At 48.1% G+C, this 15,494-nt stretch overlaps 1 long non-coding RNA gene across 1 annotated transcript; it reads left to right on the forward strand.

The window, feature by feature from the left end:
- The first annotated feature begins 9,450 nt into the window (after positions 1–9,450).
- On the forward strand, positions 9,451–15,281 carry LOC144701816 (uncharacterized). The gene is made up of 2 exons (XR_013581107.1): positions 9,451–10,525; positions 15,074–15,281. It is a non-coding gene; the product is annotated as an uncharacterized LOC144701816 (long non-coding RNA).
- Positions 15,282–15,494: the final 213 nt, after the last annotated feature.

Raw genomic sequence — 15,494 nt, forward strand, 5'->3', positions numbered from 1 at the left:
CTCTCTCTTTTTCTCGCCCTCTATTTCTTATCTGTACTTTATCTTTCCTCGCTCGATCCCGTTTTATCTTCCTTTTTCTTTCTCAATATTCATTTCTATATTTTGCTCCCTCCCTATTCTTATCTTTCTGTACCTATCTTTATCTTTATCTCGTTCCTTCTCTCTTAATCTTGACCCCTCTTGCTTTCTCTCCCTTAATATCTATTTATGAATAGCTATACCTTTACATCTCCCTTTCTCTTTTTCTCCCCATATCATTATCTCTTTCTATCTTTATTGTTTAGTTATTTCTGTGTGTACATCTCTCTCTCTCTCCATATATATTTATGTCTCTTTGTTTCTATCCTTGTCTTCTGCTATCCTTTTTGTGTCTCTATATCTTTCTATCTCCATTTCTCCTCTGTCGTTTTCGCTTTCTATCCCTATGTTAGTATCTCTCTTTTAATCCATGTGTCTTCATCTCTCTTTTTTTTCATTTTATCATTTTCCCTTATGTTTTCTCTCTACCTTTATCTCACTATCTTTATCTATCTCTTTCTCTTTCTATCGTTATCTCTTTCATTTTCTCTCAATCTTTATCTCACTGTATTTATCTATCTCTTTTTCTCTATATTTCTTTATCCTTCCTTTATATCTCTAACTTTATCTCTCCGTTTTTATCTATTTCATTTTCTCTTTGTTTATTTATCCTCTTTTTCTCACTCTATATTTATCGCTCTCAATATCTTGAGATATCTATTACTATCTATTTTATATTTTTCTCTATCTATCTCTATATATATTTATCCCCCTCTTTATCTTCTTTATCTATCTTTATTGCTCTGTTTTTCTATGTTTATATATTTCTTCGTATATCTCTCCCTCTTCCTGAATATTTATCTCTATCTTTACATTTCTTTATTTGTCACTTCATTCACAATGACACACAAGATCAAATTTATGCTGCAGTCAAGCCAAATGACAAAACCATGTATTCTTTTTCAGTTGTACACAAATACACACATAAAATTACTAGAGAAGGCACACCCACTGTCTATTTGCTTAATCATTCACTATATAGCAGCTTCATAAGCCAAGGATGTAAAATCCAATTAGATACCATCTTACACAAAGATATATACATAAAATGACATATAAAATAACCCCTAAAGTGAAAAAATTAATGGAGGACCATCCCTTTGAGCACTCCCAAACTCATCTTCAGCCACGTTGTGGAGCCCAAGCGGACATGAAGAACCCGACTTTTCGCTACCAGGTTTGAAAATCACATTCACGTGGTTTATATCCTGTTTGGGTTGGGTGACGGTTTTACGGAGATCCTTTACATGTTTTGACCTCCTCTTTGCATCATTCTTTTTTTATTTTACCACCTCGTTGACTGTAGGGAGGCCCCCCTCAAGTGTGCGTATGGGCCTCCCCCATGTTTATCTTTTGTTTCTCTATATTTTATTGGTTAAATCTTTATTGGGGCGGAGGGGAGGAGTGATGGAGCGCGCTAGCCCGCTCCCCCCTAGAGATGTCTTTGGAGCCGCCAACACCATCATCGACGTCCCCACCAGTTCGCGCCCAGCCTGACCGGCGCACCAAGGCAAAGATAAAGCACGCCCATACCTTTTTTAAGTGTGTATTTGTGTACATTTGTGATCAAATACCTCGGGGTTAAAGCACGTCCGTACCGTTTTTTTACGTTTTGATTGCGTATCATCATATTCTTCATTTTAACTATCTTTGTTGTGTTTATGATCGTCATGTTTGTATCCATGCCGTCATATGTTCGGTCATTTTACCTCATGGGTTGCATGTCTTCTCGTTTTATTTTTAGTTTATTTGCTTTTTTTTTGTAAAAGGGGGTCCCCTTATACAAGGACCCCCATGTTGGACCTTTAAAGGACTATGGAACCCTTATATAGGCCCATCATACCCCCCAATTTAAGGGTATGATGGGTGCCCTATTTTGATTAGTGATGTTATTTTGTTGAAGAAGTTTTCTAGGTCAAGCATTGCTCTCTAGAAGGAGAAGGAGAAGAAAACGTGGAAGGGAGAATAGGGGGGGAAGGTAGATCGAAGGAGAAATGGAGATGAGACATCGTGGTTCTTCTCCTACTTACCCTGACATCTCGTCCACCAAGCTCTGTCGCATGGATGCTAGAAATATCGCCAATCGTACGTCCTTCGCCGATCGTCAAACGCTCGCTGGGTGTTCCAGTTGCACCGTCGGTGGCCCGTGGCACAACATTGGTAGTACCTAGTCACACCGGTCTTCAGTCAACCCGTGGATCATTTGTCTTCCAGTCAAGAGGCCTGGTGTCGTCACCGAACTGCATCATCAAGCAATCACGAGGTCATATCGCCGGGCGCAACGGTCGCATATCTGCCTACGGTCGAGCCCGTTCATTACGTGTGAGCATAAACGGATTTATTCTACTTGACACGTAGTCACCATGGTCGCTCATACAAGGGTCAGAAAGGTCACTATCACCGTCACCGGTCGCCCACTTTGGAGCTCGGAGCTCACCAAACCCCACGAGTTAACACCTGCATGTACATCAGCCTCAAACTTACATCATCAAGTAAAAGTTACATATCCTTAGGGATTTTATCCATTGTATGACATCATTGATGACGTCCTACATCAGGGAGCCCATGCATGGCTTCTTCCCCTTGAAATACCCTTTAGGGGGGAAAGCTGACTAAGCTTCTCCCCCTAAGGGAGCCCATTAGCGCACTCTTAATCCCCTTCCTTTTCTTTTTTCCTTTTAATATAAAAGAGAGGGAAGGCACTCGACATATGATGGTGTTTATTTTGAGTGAAGAAAACTTGTTTTTTTGTTTGAAAGAAGAGAGCCTCATTGTTGTGTGCTACGGTTTCCCCTAGACTCCGTCCCCTTACGGGAGAGCGTTCTTGCCTTGGGTAGAGCTTCTCCAACTCAAGGCATTGGCAAATCCCCTACGGTGATCGAAAACACATTCCCGGCCAGCCCAAGAATTATCGTGGCCTGGTACCCGACACTCCTCGAGTTGCACCACAAGTTGACACTTCTGCTGACTTATGTGGACACATCGCTCAATTCCACCAGCACTTAAGGTTTCTGCTCGGTGCTCGCCAGGGTGTAGTACTAGGGTTTCTTTCTCCCTGGTCATCATAGTCAGTAGGATTACTCTCAGTCATCGAGAAATTAGGGAAGTCGATTGCATCGGCCTTCATTTTTGTGAAATGGTCTAGTCAACTGAGAAGCCACAACCGTCTCAATGCAGCCTACGTGATCAAAATCCCTTCCCCCCCTCAAGTTGAGTGGCTACGACAACTCTGACCGTTTGCCCACCGCTGGACGAGTCTTCATGGTCGTTCAACCCTCAGCTCTTCTGTCTCTCACTCTATCACTGGCGTTTGTCCATCGCGTGCGTGTTTCTTTATACCGCCAGATCTCGCACAAGCGGACTCCCATACGTTGCAACTTGCACTAGGTACCCCACAATGTGAACGCACCACTATAGCGTATTCTTCTCGTCCATAACCACACCTTGCATCTTGATGTTGGGTGATGGTCTCTAACCACCGTGAGTTGATTGCTAGTCCATGGGGTCTCTCTCTTGCCATCCATGACTCTCACTATTGATGTGGAGTGCCCTTGTCTGCTTGTTGAAGACTCTGCCCATGTTGTTGCACTAAGAATGAGCCCTCTGTTGCCTGGACGCGGTTTAAGCATTGTCTTTGCTCTTCCTCCCTGAGGTGCTGAACCCCTCGTGGTGTGTGAAGCCGTTGGTGCCATTACCGAGTAGTCCATGGCGTCAGGATTACACCCCTACCTAAACCTTTGGTTAAAGTTATTGTTGATAGTCATCACCCACCCTCCCTCTGGCCGGCGCTTCCTGTGTTGTTCCTATATAGCTCTTCAGCTTCCCCGAGTTGGTTGACCTGGTCAGCCGCCCATCCAAGCTCGAAGGTCTTCCTGATCAGCATGATCCCTTGACCGCCCTTAGTTGTTCATGCTTCATCAATTGAGCACAAGACCTTAGCCCACATATCACATTCCCCTTCCCCTTTTATTTTGCATTATCATTATCTCTTCTAGTGCTACTCATCATCTGCCCCTTTACCCCAAGAGAATCCCTTGACGGTGTTATAAGTCTAGCCTACTTCTTGTGTTAGGATAATTCTTTGGCGATGTTGGATCAACGTCGCTCACGGCGATGAACATGGATGTGCACGGGCGGTGATCGTCCTCCTCTCTATTGGCATTTGATCCAACTACCCAGGTCATTTGAAGCTCATGTGTGACACAACCCCTCATGTCGTTTATGTGTCCCAACACATTGGATCAATCGAGTATCATACTTCTCGTTCGGTTTAAACTATCGTATCATTTAATTCTGTTCCACCCCGTATTTTCTTTCGTCCCCTGTGGTGTAACACAAGCCGCTTGATCTCAGCACCTCGTGTACGTCATATTGGTATCAGAGCCGATTGTGTTAACCTCTACACTTGCACTATCGGTCGCACTTTTCTCATTTACGCATTTTAAATTGCAGGCATCCCATATTTTGACGTTCATTGCACAAGCATACATATATTTATTGTCATTGCATCATTCTGGATAGAAATCATAGAACTTATCTGGCCATAGGATCGTCTAAACACATGACCAATTCTGGTCTACCATAGATTGTACGCATCATGAGGGAGATCAAGACTACGATCTCAAAAACTTGGATCTTCCCCCAAAAGATCGCGTTCTTGCACACCCTCGAGCCACTTTGCCTGCCCTCGATGAGGTCGAGGCGTCGACTCGATCCAGTAGAGAATAACACCCAAAATCCCCTACTCCCCCTAGCGGACTGCCTATGAGGGTCCCCCCCCTGGGTCCAATGACTGAGGATAGGCTGTACTACCACCGTCTTCTATGCCAGCACTAGGCCCCCACCTTCTTCCAGCACGGGTGGACGACGTCATTCAACGCCCGGGGAAAGCGCCAGCCAGAGATAGTGATGGAGGACCATCTCGAGGACGACGCCACGATGACAAAGAACCATCTCGAGGATGACGCGACGGGATGTCGTCAGCCACGCCGAGCAGCTCGCGCCGACGCTCGCCACCCGGGGTTTAAGTACCCCGCGTAAGAACTTTTATCTTTTTACTTATGCTCATTTTCATGTGTGTTTGTATTTTTGGATTCGTGGACTGGGCCAATGTTGTTGGGCCCCGTCCTCGTCATTTTTACTTTTTATGTTTGTATTTTGAATTTGTAAGGGAGGCCGAACCATGTCTCGCGACAGTTCGTCCTCTCCCACGTTCACTTGGCACCCATCCTCACTATATAAGGGGATGGCATGCCCAAGGAACACCTTGGAGTCATTGTTGAAAAGTTTATTCACAATTCGTCTCCCCCCCTATCGTAGAGAGTAGTGTAGGGGGTTTGGCTAGCCCCACCCCACGTTGAGATCACTCCGTGGGTAGAGCCCACGTCTCCCCGTCGAGATCACTCCGAGGGAGATGTGTTAAAGCGCGTCATCGAGATCACTCCGGTGCGAGGAAAGAGTTTCGAAAAGCCGCCGCCATCAAGAATCGAAAGAGGCCTTCATCGAGATTACTCCGGGGGTCTTGGGAGATTCAAGAAGCGTCGCCGACACGCCATCAACCGGGGAAATCTGCTCCGTCGAGGGAGCACACCCCAGATCCGTCAAGAACTCCTCTTTCTTGGAGGGTTCTTGGTTGTTACAGTTCAAGAAAGCCATTTCTTGCGCGCGCCTTGTGCGCCCTCTGCTCCGACTTTTGTTGCACGTCACCCGTGGACTCAGCTCTCTGCTGGTAGTTACGACCGCACCGTCCGCACCCGGTTTTGTCCTCGCCAACGACACTCGTCCGCACGACCCGACACTAAGCATCCGCTCGACGACTTGGACACCTTGGACTAAGCGATACAAAGATCAGTCTCGTCTCCCCTCTATAAACTCCAGTATTATTATCTTCGACAGTCTCGTCTTCCCCTATCGCGTCCGCTACCGTGATATTCTCGAACATCATCGGATAGGACTAGCCACCTTGTCGAGCATAGGGATTCTTGTGGTAGACGGACTGTCATCCGACTTGGACGCCGAACGCTCCAGGGCTGTTAGATGCCCCTCACTTAGTAGACGTCTAGTAGGTCCAGCGGGTCATTGGGAGTTTGATCTTAGGTTCACTCGTCTCTCATTGATCGGTACGGCCGACGTCGCTATCCGTCAAGTCCTTATCTGCTCATTCGTATTTTCTCATCATTCGGCTTACATCCCATACATTCGCATCATAACCCTGTGACGTGAAACGCGCCGATCGATCCCGGCCGTCGTCGTATCACATCAGATAGCTTAGAGTCCCTGCCAATCCTCAAAGTGCCACCCCAGGAGATCGAACAGCCGACGCGCACCTATCAGCCATGTCAGATGCCATGGGGACAACAGATATGTCAATCACCACAAGCAGACCGACACCGTTAGTCGAGATGCAACAAATATCGATATTGAGAGGAGGCATCCACCACGGCGGGTATCCCTCAGGAGGATCGCGCCACTACTACCGAGGCCGACCTTATGAGCCTGCCCCTGCTCAGTACCGGACCCATGACACTTATGTCCCCCCATATGCGCGAGGCAAGCCAATGGCATAGGAGGAGCCATATTACATGCTGCCCTGATGCAACTCCAACCGTGTACGAATCAGTGCGTACTCACTTGCCACCATACAGTCCACATCATTACTTCGGGGTGCCTTGCGCACCCCTAGCAACACCTAAGCTGACTTAAGCGTCGGCGCCGGCCACCGCACCTCGCGACCTGTACAATGCCTCGGTGTCACCCATTGCACCACCAGCCGCGACCGCAGCCTTCACACAATATGTACCCTTGACTCAGTACGGCCCGTATACTAAGCCAACGCCACTCGTGCCAAGAGCCGTAGACATGCCGGCATGACCACATGCACCACAAAATTACTACCCTACTCTGTGGGTCTTTAAGCAAGCATTGACACCGGAGCCCCGAGACCCATATGAGCCCTAGGACGTATGGTGACATCAGCCAGCCCATCATCAGTACGACGATGATAATAGAGAGCGTAGATGAGTGGCCCACCGAGCCATGATTCACAAGAGCATCTGTATCGAGGCTCTCATCTACGAGGGCACGTAGAATCTGAATGATTATACGGACTGGGAGTCTGACCTAAAGAGTTACCTCTATTGGTATGGTATGGACGACGACCTATGCGTCTCATATGCCAAGGCCAGCCTTAGAGGTCAGTCCGAGATATTCTAGAAGAACCAGATGGATGCCACGAGAATATGAGGAGATCCACCAATCACTTGGGAAGAGATGTCGAGAAAGCTTAAGGATAAGTTTATCCCTAAGCTCTATATGAAACGACTCTCCTAAAGTCGATGGACCTCAAGCAGGGTAGGTGCAAGGTGGGCGATTACATTGAGGATTTCGAGTACCCCATGCTTTGCCACTTTGTCGATAACCCACAGGTTCAGATCCCACTTTTCGTGCACAAAATCAAACTACAATGGATCAGGCCTACAGTTTAGTAGAGAGCAATGAGTTCTCCTTTGAGGACACGAGTTTAGCGATGTCCCCAACTTCTTTTACCCTATTTGCTGCCATGACTATGACTACCAGATCATCCCTGACCATTGGTTGGATGAAGGGGGTTCCCATTACTCTTAGGAGCGCCGCCCCTTGATGCAAGACAACGTCAATGAGGTTGTCTTGAGGGTATCGAGACAATGCCCGGCTACTAGGGTAATGGCGGACGTCGTCGAAGACGTTGTCCATTTGGTAGGGATCTATAGAGATGCGACTACATGATGCAAAGACTCCTAGGAGGATGTATGTGCAGGCCCCAACTCTTGGGGTTCGCCAAGCTCCAGGGCCTTAATAGAGAGTCGACAGTGTCTACGGCGCCTAACAGACAGAGTCCATGGGTGCTCTCACGTAACGGATGGGCTTGGCCCGTACCTAGGGAAGATGCTCAGTAAATCCGCTCGTGTCTGTTTATACTCTCATCTACTCTAACCCGAGCGCGGTAGAGTGCAATCAAAAGATACACGACAAAAGATAGGTTAACTAACGTGAGAGGAGAGTGAGGTACCTCTGTAGTGACATTGTCTTGGCATTGTGGCACTTGTCGATCAGGAACCATGGAGCAGAATTGGTGGAGCTGTGCTGGAGATGGGCACGACGTCGCTCGACAGCCTGCGTTAATGCGGATCAGGAGTTGTGACCTGGGAGCGCAGGAGGAGAGCAATGGGTGCAGGTGCAACGACGCAGACGAGCTGCGAAGAGGCGTCGCGGGCAACAGCACGAGTTGCAGTGATGGCGTAAACAGCAGCGACGACTTTGTGAGCAGCAGAGCGGGTGGGACGCGCCTATAAAGTGGCAATGCGAGCGGGATCGACGTCGTCACGAGCGGTAGCATGAGTGATGGCACTGACTACAGATCGACAGCGCGAGCAGTGGTAATGGCATCTTGAGCGACGCCCTAAGCGGCGTGACGACGTCGCAGGCGATGGCAATAGCTTTGCAAGCAACGACATGGACAGGGTGACAGTGTGGCAAGGGGCAGCGCAGGCGACGGTACGCACGGCAGCGACGATGGCGCGTTTTGTGCCATGAGTGGCAGCGATAGTGCTGGTGAAGGCACAATCAGTGAGCATGGCGGCCAGCGGCTTTCCAAGCACAAGCATCATGCAAGCGACATCATGCAAGCGACATCAACGCAAAGGGCACGACAACATGCAGTGGTTGGCAACGTGCTCGGGCGGTGGTGATGTGTAGTGGTTGGCAACGTGGTCAGGCGTTGGCGATGTGGAGTGGTTGGAAATGGTCCAGCAGCTGTGAAATAGTAGTCGGGGTCTCTTGGGAGTGCGTTCAGTGGCGGGCAGTGGCGATCCAGTGACAGCTCCGACGGCGTTGCGATCTGGCAGCAACTCGATGGTGGTATGGCGGCCAATTGTGGTTCCTTCTTCCCCTCCTTTCTTTCTTCCCCTTTGATGGCACACGCCATCAAAGACCGTCGACGACGTCGTCCGCGCCACCCACCACCATCCTCGAAGCTCAGATGAAAATTGCTCAATTATCGCTTTTCGTCTTCATCATTCTCTCTCGTGTTTTATGTTTTCCTGCTCGTCGTGTTTTCATCGCGTTTGCGACGCATCCCTACGTCCTTCGTCATCGTCACGGGAGGGGTCCATTGCCATTTTTAATCCCCTCCCTTGTGCCCTTCTTTCTGTGTTTTCTCTTCTTTTTTATTTTGAATTTCCCCTTTAATTTTGTAATGAGGGGTCCCATTATATAAGGGCCCCCTTAATGGACCCTTTCTTCCCCCCCTTGTTGACCCAATTGGGGGCCCATTCACTTCTTCCCTCTATAAGGGGAGAGGGGGCGCCATAAACAGTCATACCTGGAAGAATTTGAAGTTAAGGAAATCGTGTTCTTGTCTAGTCTCACCCTTCGTCGAGAGATATTCCAAAGCGGGGGGGGAGAAGAGATGTTAGTGAAGCATCCAGGGAGGAGATAGCGGGAGGGAACACGGGAATTTTTTAGGAATTTCCTCCACGCCCCCTCTTCTTCTCACTCTCCAAGCAGTCCGTCCGCGGTGGAAGAATCGGAACCAGGAAATTCACGCCATCCACGGTAATCGCCCATGAATTCCTTGTCTTCATCTCCCCACACCCACCCAGTCAGTTGTGACCCTTCAAGGTGGCGCTGAAGAATCAAACTCTGAGCTAGTCGGTCGCAGAGAAAGAAAAGGGGGAGCCCCCCCATTCATGAAATTCCACCGTGACTTCTGATTCCGACATCTTTCTCCTGCATCGGTCCGGTCAACGATTGCATTCTTGCTGCGTCTGTCCTGAACGTGGCAATGGGGATGTTGTGGCTTCTTGTGCAAAGTTGAAAGGTGGGAATCCTGGCCAAATTCCCATGGGGTTGAAGGCCCCGTCGGGAATTGAATCTTCCTCCCCTTCACCGCAAACCGCTTAGGACCTCGAACATTCAGAGGAAAACAAAGCAAGTGAATTAGCGCTGCCGCTGACACCCAGCTTCAACGGGGTGCCCCTCAGATTCGTGCAATCTCCTTGACGGACCGCTCTGCTCACTCTAAACCTCGGTTCAGCGCTGAAGTTTCACCGTTGCCGTCGACCGACGGCGTACCATGATGAAAGATTAATCGGGATCTGACTTGGACGTGGCCGCGAAGCCTTGGGCACCTCAGTTGCCATCGGCTGGCGACTTCCGCCTCAGCTTGCACTTACTGAACGACCACTCGGGCCGCCTACCGCAAGAGTAACCTGACAAATTTGGCACAATTGCTCGAGCCCGCAACGCCACCATTGGTCGCCCATCGTCCTCTCTCCTCCGCCCCTTTATCCCCGCTCCAGCATACATTACCTGCCGAGCCACCGTTTGCTCACCGGCGTCTCTCCGCTCCACCCGCTTCGAATCGCTGTTGACATCAACAAAATTCTGCACCGTGAGCCATGCCGACAAGGTATGCCATCCTCTTCTAATGCTCGTTCATTAACCTTTTGCAGTATACTTTCGTATCGACTCCACCGCCCTCAGGCAAGGTAGGTGAGAGAGACAAATTGAGAGACAACTATGACTCTATGAGTGTCTTACCGGTACAGAAGAGTACGTCTGTTACATGCAAGCCCTACGGATAGAATCTGTTCTGTCGTAGGCGTCTTCATCGCTCCGACGAGGTTCGAGAGGCCACCGTCGCCGTCACCCGGCATCCCCGTCCTAGGTTGGAGCTCGACGCCTCCCTCGAGTCAGAGCTGGCACGTACAACACATAGGGCACCCATTCCTCACGTCATGGTTACATAACCCCTTAGGATTGCATCCATCGAACGACGACACCGTCGGCGTTCGATACCACTATCCTTTATCAGCACCGAACCATCATATTCTGTGTCAACCGGACAATGTCCCAAACGACGTTCCACATCACCCTTCTTCATTCTCTTTTGATTCTTCTTCTCCCTCTTTCTTTCACGTACATAGGGTGGTGGGTCCCTTCTCAAAAATTAAACTTTGACTTTGACCAGGTTGCTGGAGTGCCCACTTCATCCCTTATATGGAGGATGCTAATGGGCCCCTTAATAGAGCTCCACAAGAGGGGCCCAATAGACATAGGGGCCCCCTTAAAACAAACAAATAAAAAGATGAAAATAGAGGTTCGAAAAGAAAAGAAAGGGGCCATGCGCGGGGATATGGCTCGAAACTTATGAGAGTTGAAATGCCTATGCCTTCCTCTTGGTGTGTACAGCTGGCAGAGCTCGAGCCGGCAGCTGTTGCTATCAACGGCGTGTGCTTTGGCATCGTTCTTGATGGAGGGATATCTCTTGCTCCATCAATCCTTCCAAGGTCAGAAGAACTCTGCTCCGATGAGTTGGGGCCGTAGGTGGTGGCGGCTGATGGAGATTCGCCTACTGGCAGCGTAGGTCATCCTTGGGCTTCCATGCAGAACCTACACATGCGCGTTCCCATCCCTGCACTGAGAGTCTTTGTGAGGTCATCTTGTGCATGGTTTACTATCTCTTACCGTATACGTTCGACTGACTCATGCCAATTGGGCGATAGTAAGGGGGGGGGGTGATCACGGCAAACTCATACCAATCCACCACCAGAGGAGGACGTCCAGGTTGACACCTACTCAGGCGAGTGTCCCGAAAATGAGATCTATGAGGAACTGTTAGGATACATACAGATTACTCCAGCTACTCCAATACCCTCCTCACCGGTAGTGAACCTTGGGATCCAGCAAGGTGCTGCATACCTTGACATCCCTAGAGTTTAGCGGTCCACTCCAACTGCAACATCCGTAAGGACCCGACAATCCCCACTCTAAAACCTCTAATGCCTCAAGCACGTCAGTCTACGGCAACACCGTGGGTCGCCTCGTCATGAATGCCTACCCCTATGATCATAATACCGCCCCCGGGGACCCTATTAGCTCCTACACCCCCTGGACTTGTGTACCATACCTCGATTTTCCACATCTATGTTTAGATCAGCGGGTGCACGTGCAAACTCATCATAGACAGCGGAAGCTACATCAATGCAGTCACTAAATACACCACGGCCAAGCTCAGCCTTACCGTGATGCCGCATCAGGGTCCATACAATGTATCATAGTTTGATGCCTCTACTCTTCTTGTACGATCATAGTGTCACATACCACTAAAGATGAGCACCTATGATGAGCACATGCTATGTGACGTCCTACCAATGAATATTGGCAGCATCATACTAGGACGACCATGGGTGTACGATTACGAAGTACAACTTTCAGGCTGATCAAGCACATGCTCATTCATGTATGGAGGACGTCAATTGATATGGTATCCAGCAGTACGAGCAACTAGTCAGATAGCACCGACCATCTCGACACTGGTTCCCCACCCGAAGGCACCGTTCATCACCTACGGGTGTATATTCAGACGAAAGCTTGATTAGGAGCGGAAGAGTTACCCGTATGTTATGCTCTCACCGGAGATGTTTCTTGGAGGAACCGCCACGGGCACCCGACGTGCCCACGTGACCGAGCTGATTGAGCTCATGACCAGTTTCTGGGATACCTTCCCCAAAGAGCTCCCCCACGAGCTCCCACCCATGCGTAGCATTCAACACGTCAATGACCTCATTCCCATAGCCTCGCTCCCAAACTAAGCACTTTTCCAGATGGACCGGTAAAATACAAGGAGCTGCATTGAGAGGTGAAGGAACTCTTGGCCAAAGTCCTTATACGGGAGAATCTCAGCCTGTGTGCCATCCTCACATTACTCACGCCGAAGAAAGACGGGACATGGCGTATGTGTTGCGACTCTTATGCCATCAACAAGATTAGGGTGAAGTACCATTTTCCCATTCCTTGAGTGTAGGACTTATTCAATCAAATGGCCACTGCGACCTTATTCTCGAAGATCGACTTGCGTAGTTGATACCACAAGGTCCGCATCCGACCAAGAAATGAGTGGAAGACGGCATTAAAGATCAAAGATGGCCTAATTGAATGGAACATCATGCCATTTGGGCTTTCCTACAATATCATGCAACAAGAACCTAACCAAATATAAAAATGAAACCATAAAAATCTTTACAAATATTACATAAAACTAGAAGCACAAACTTTTATATAAAGGTAAATGAAGAAAACACCACATTTTGACAACATAGAAAATGGCAAACCATAAAGCATAAGTAAGATCACAATTTAATATATACGGCTCTGACCTCTGGATCTTTGCCTATCTATGTTTAATGATCACCACTAGTTGATCCTATATTTAATCCTCTTTGCTAGTTCTCATAACGATTATAGGGTAAGTGTCCGGATCTTACTAGCACATATTATTAAGTAGTGTATGTGGATGTTGTGCGAGTGTGCAGACATTGCACCGGGTTTCCCACTCCTTTATCAAATCTAACCTGAGTCATTTCCATAAGCATGTAGATTGATGTTCCGATAATCACCAGTCGATCGAGCAAGTAGACGGGGATGGCATGCAGAACACTAATATACGTTGTACTTCAAAAACACTTACCAAATAAAAAAGTAAATCTTTTGGCAAGAATCAAAATCCCAAAAAAATATGGCATGAACCCTAAATCCTTAGAAAGTAAAGATGTTTTCCGTTTTTCCTATTAATGCGATCAAAATCTGACTCATAAAATGAGAGTGTTGAATTCAAGAGCATTTAATTTTCAATAAAAATGTTGTAGTTGATGAGATCAACAATAGAGTCAAAAAGCCGTGGTTAGGTAGTTGATGAAGATACCTCATGGATTTTTGACACCCAAGCCCTTTGTTAGTTTTTTGGAATATACCTATAAAATGCTACAAATTTTCCAAATTAGTTTTCCTCTAATATTCTTTTTAGGTTTTCAATTTTCAGGCCGATGGATTTTTCCAGATTCTTTTTCAAGGATGATCGAGGATTAGCTATACTTTATTTATGCATACAAGTCTTTGTTATAGATCTTGAAAAGAGAGAGGTAGCGTATGGCGCCAAAGTAGGCATCTTTCCTACACAAAGGCATGCTTGCTAACTGCTCAGGACATTTCCGCATACTTAGAATCAAAATTTCAGATTGAGTTTGCAGCATTGACACTGCATGCACGTCAGACCCTGAACTTTAAAGCCAATGCTCACTAGGTGCTCATCTACCTGGCACACTACCGCAACGGATCAGTGCAAGCTGCACACGTCGGCGAAGAGCATTGTGCGCGTGCTAGTGAGGACATGCGGGCATGCGTGCTAGAGGACACGTGTACACGTGGGCGACGCAGGCTGTGTAGCAAGCCACAGGTGTTTCTCATGCAGACTACCGTAGGCGTGCACGGGGCACAGGGCTGGAGACATTCCGCTAGGAAAGTACGGCATGGCGTAGAGAGCACTGAGACAACTGCAGGGCATGGGGAACCCCTATGGGTAGTACTGAGGTGTGTGGGCGCTAAGGCTTGGGGTGCCAAGCACGGCAGTACCAATGTGGGTTGTGCAGTAGAGTTGTTAACATGGGTGCTGATGGCACATAGAGGGTCAAGGCTAGGACCGAGCACAGGGGTGGGACAATTGGACATCGAGGCATTTGGTACGATCATCCAGCAGATGTGCCAAGGGCCATGACCCATCAGCGCGTAGCGCACGATCTTGGGCCACATTTGAAGCGACAATGCCTTAATGCACACATGCGGGGCTGCAGGCCTCAAGGCGTAGGAGGGCCACTACCCGAACAGCTGGTGTAGCACCGCGTCTCATTCCTTAGGTATTACCCCTTGTCTTCCCTAGTGTAATGGATATGGTGTCTTAGGTAATCTTGTTCCTTGAAGTAGAATCTCCCTTTAATGCTGACTCTAAAGCTGAACAAAAAGACTTCTGATGTAGAAGCCGAGTCTGCTCAACGTTCCTGCTCAAGCATTGAGGCAGGCACATGTTCAATCTGAGCAATGTTCTTAGCTCTAGAATTTTTATCTTTTGTAATTATTTAGTGAGATCAAAATCAAACTGATGGGGGACCATCTCGACATCAAGATGGAACGTCGCCAACAACTGCACCGAGAAGCATGAGCTGATGCCCGCGACGCGTCGTTCAGATACCCCAAGTGAAGACTAAGCCGCACATGTTTTCGTTTATTTTCTTTGTTTCTATTGTTGTAATTTCCTCGCTGAATTATGGACCGGGCCCATTCGTGTTTTGGTCTCGTCCATTTCGAATGATTTTATTTTTTCTCTCTCGTCATTTTGAGAGAACCGCTCGTCTCAAGACAGTTCCCACAAGTTATGCCCAATTGGGCATGCCCATGGCCCTATATAAGGACGACATGCCAAAGAGGACAGACCGACTTGAACTTGGGAAAATCAAAGTGTTGTTGTTTTCTTTACTCTTAATGCCTAGTTGTAGGATATCGGATAGTCTTAGCAGTTGAAGGTGTGAACGTGGGATTACGTGGTC

This window comes from Wolffia australiana, chromosome 4, assembly GCF_029677425.1.
Source record: "Wolffia australiana isolate 7733 chromosome 4, ASM2967742v1".
Taxonomy (NCBI): Eukaryota; Viridiplantae; Streptophyta; class Magnoliopsida; order Alismatales; family Araceae; genus Wolffia; species Wolffia australiana.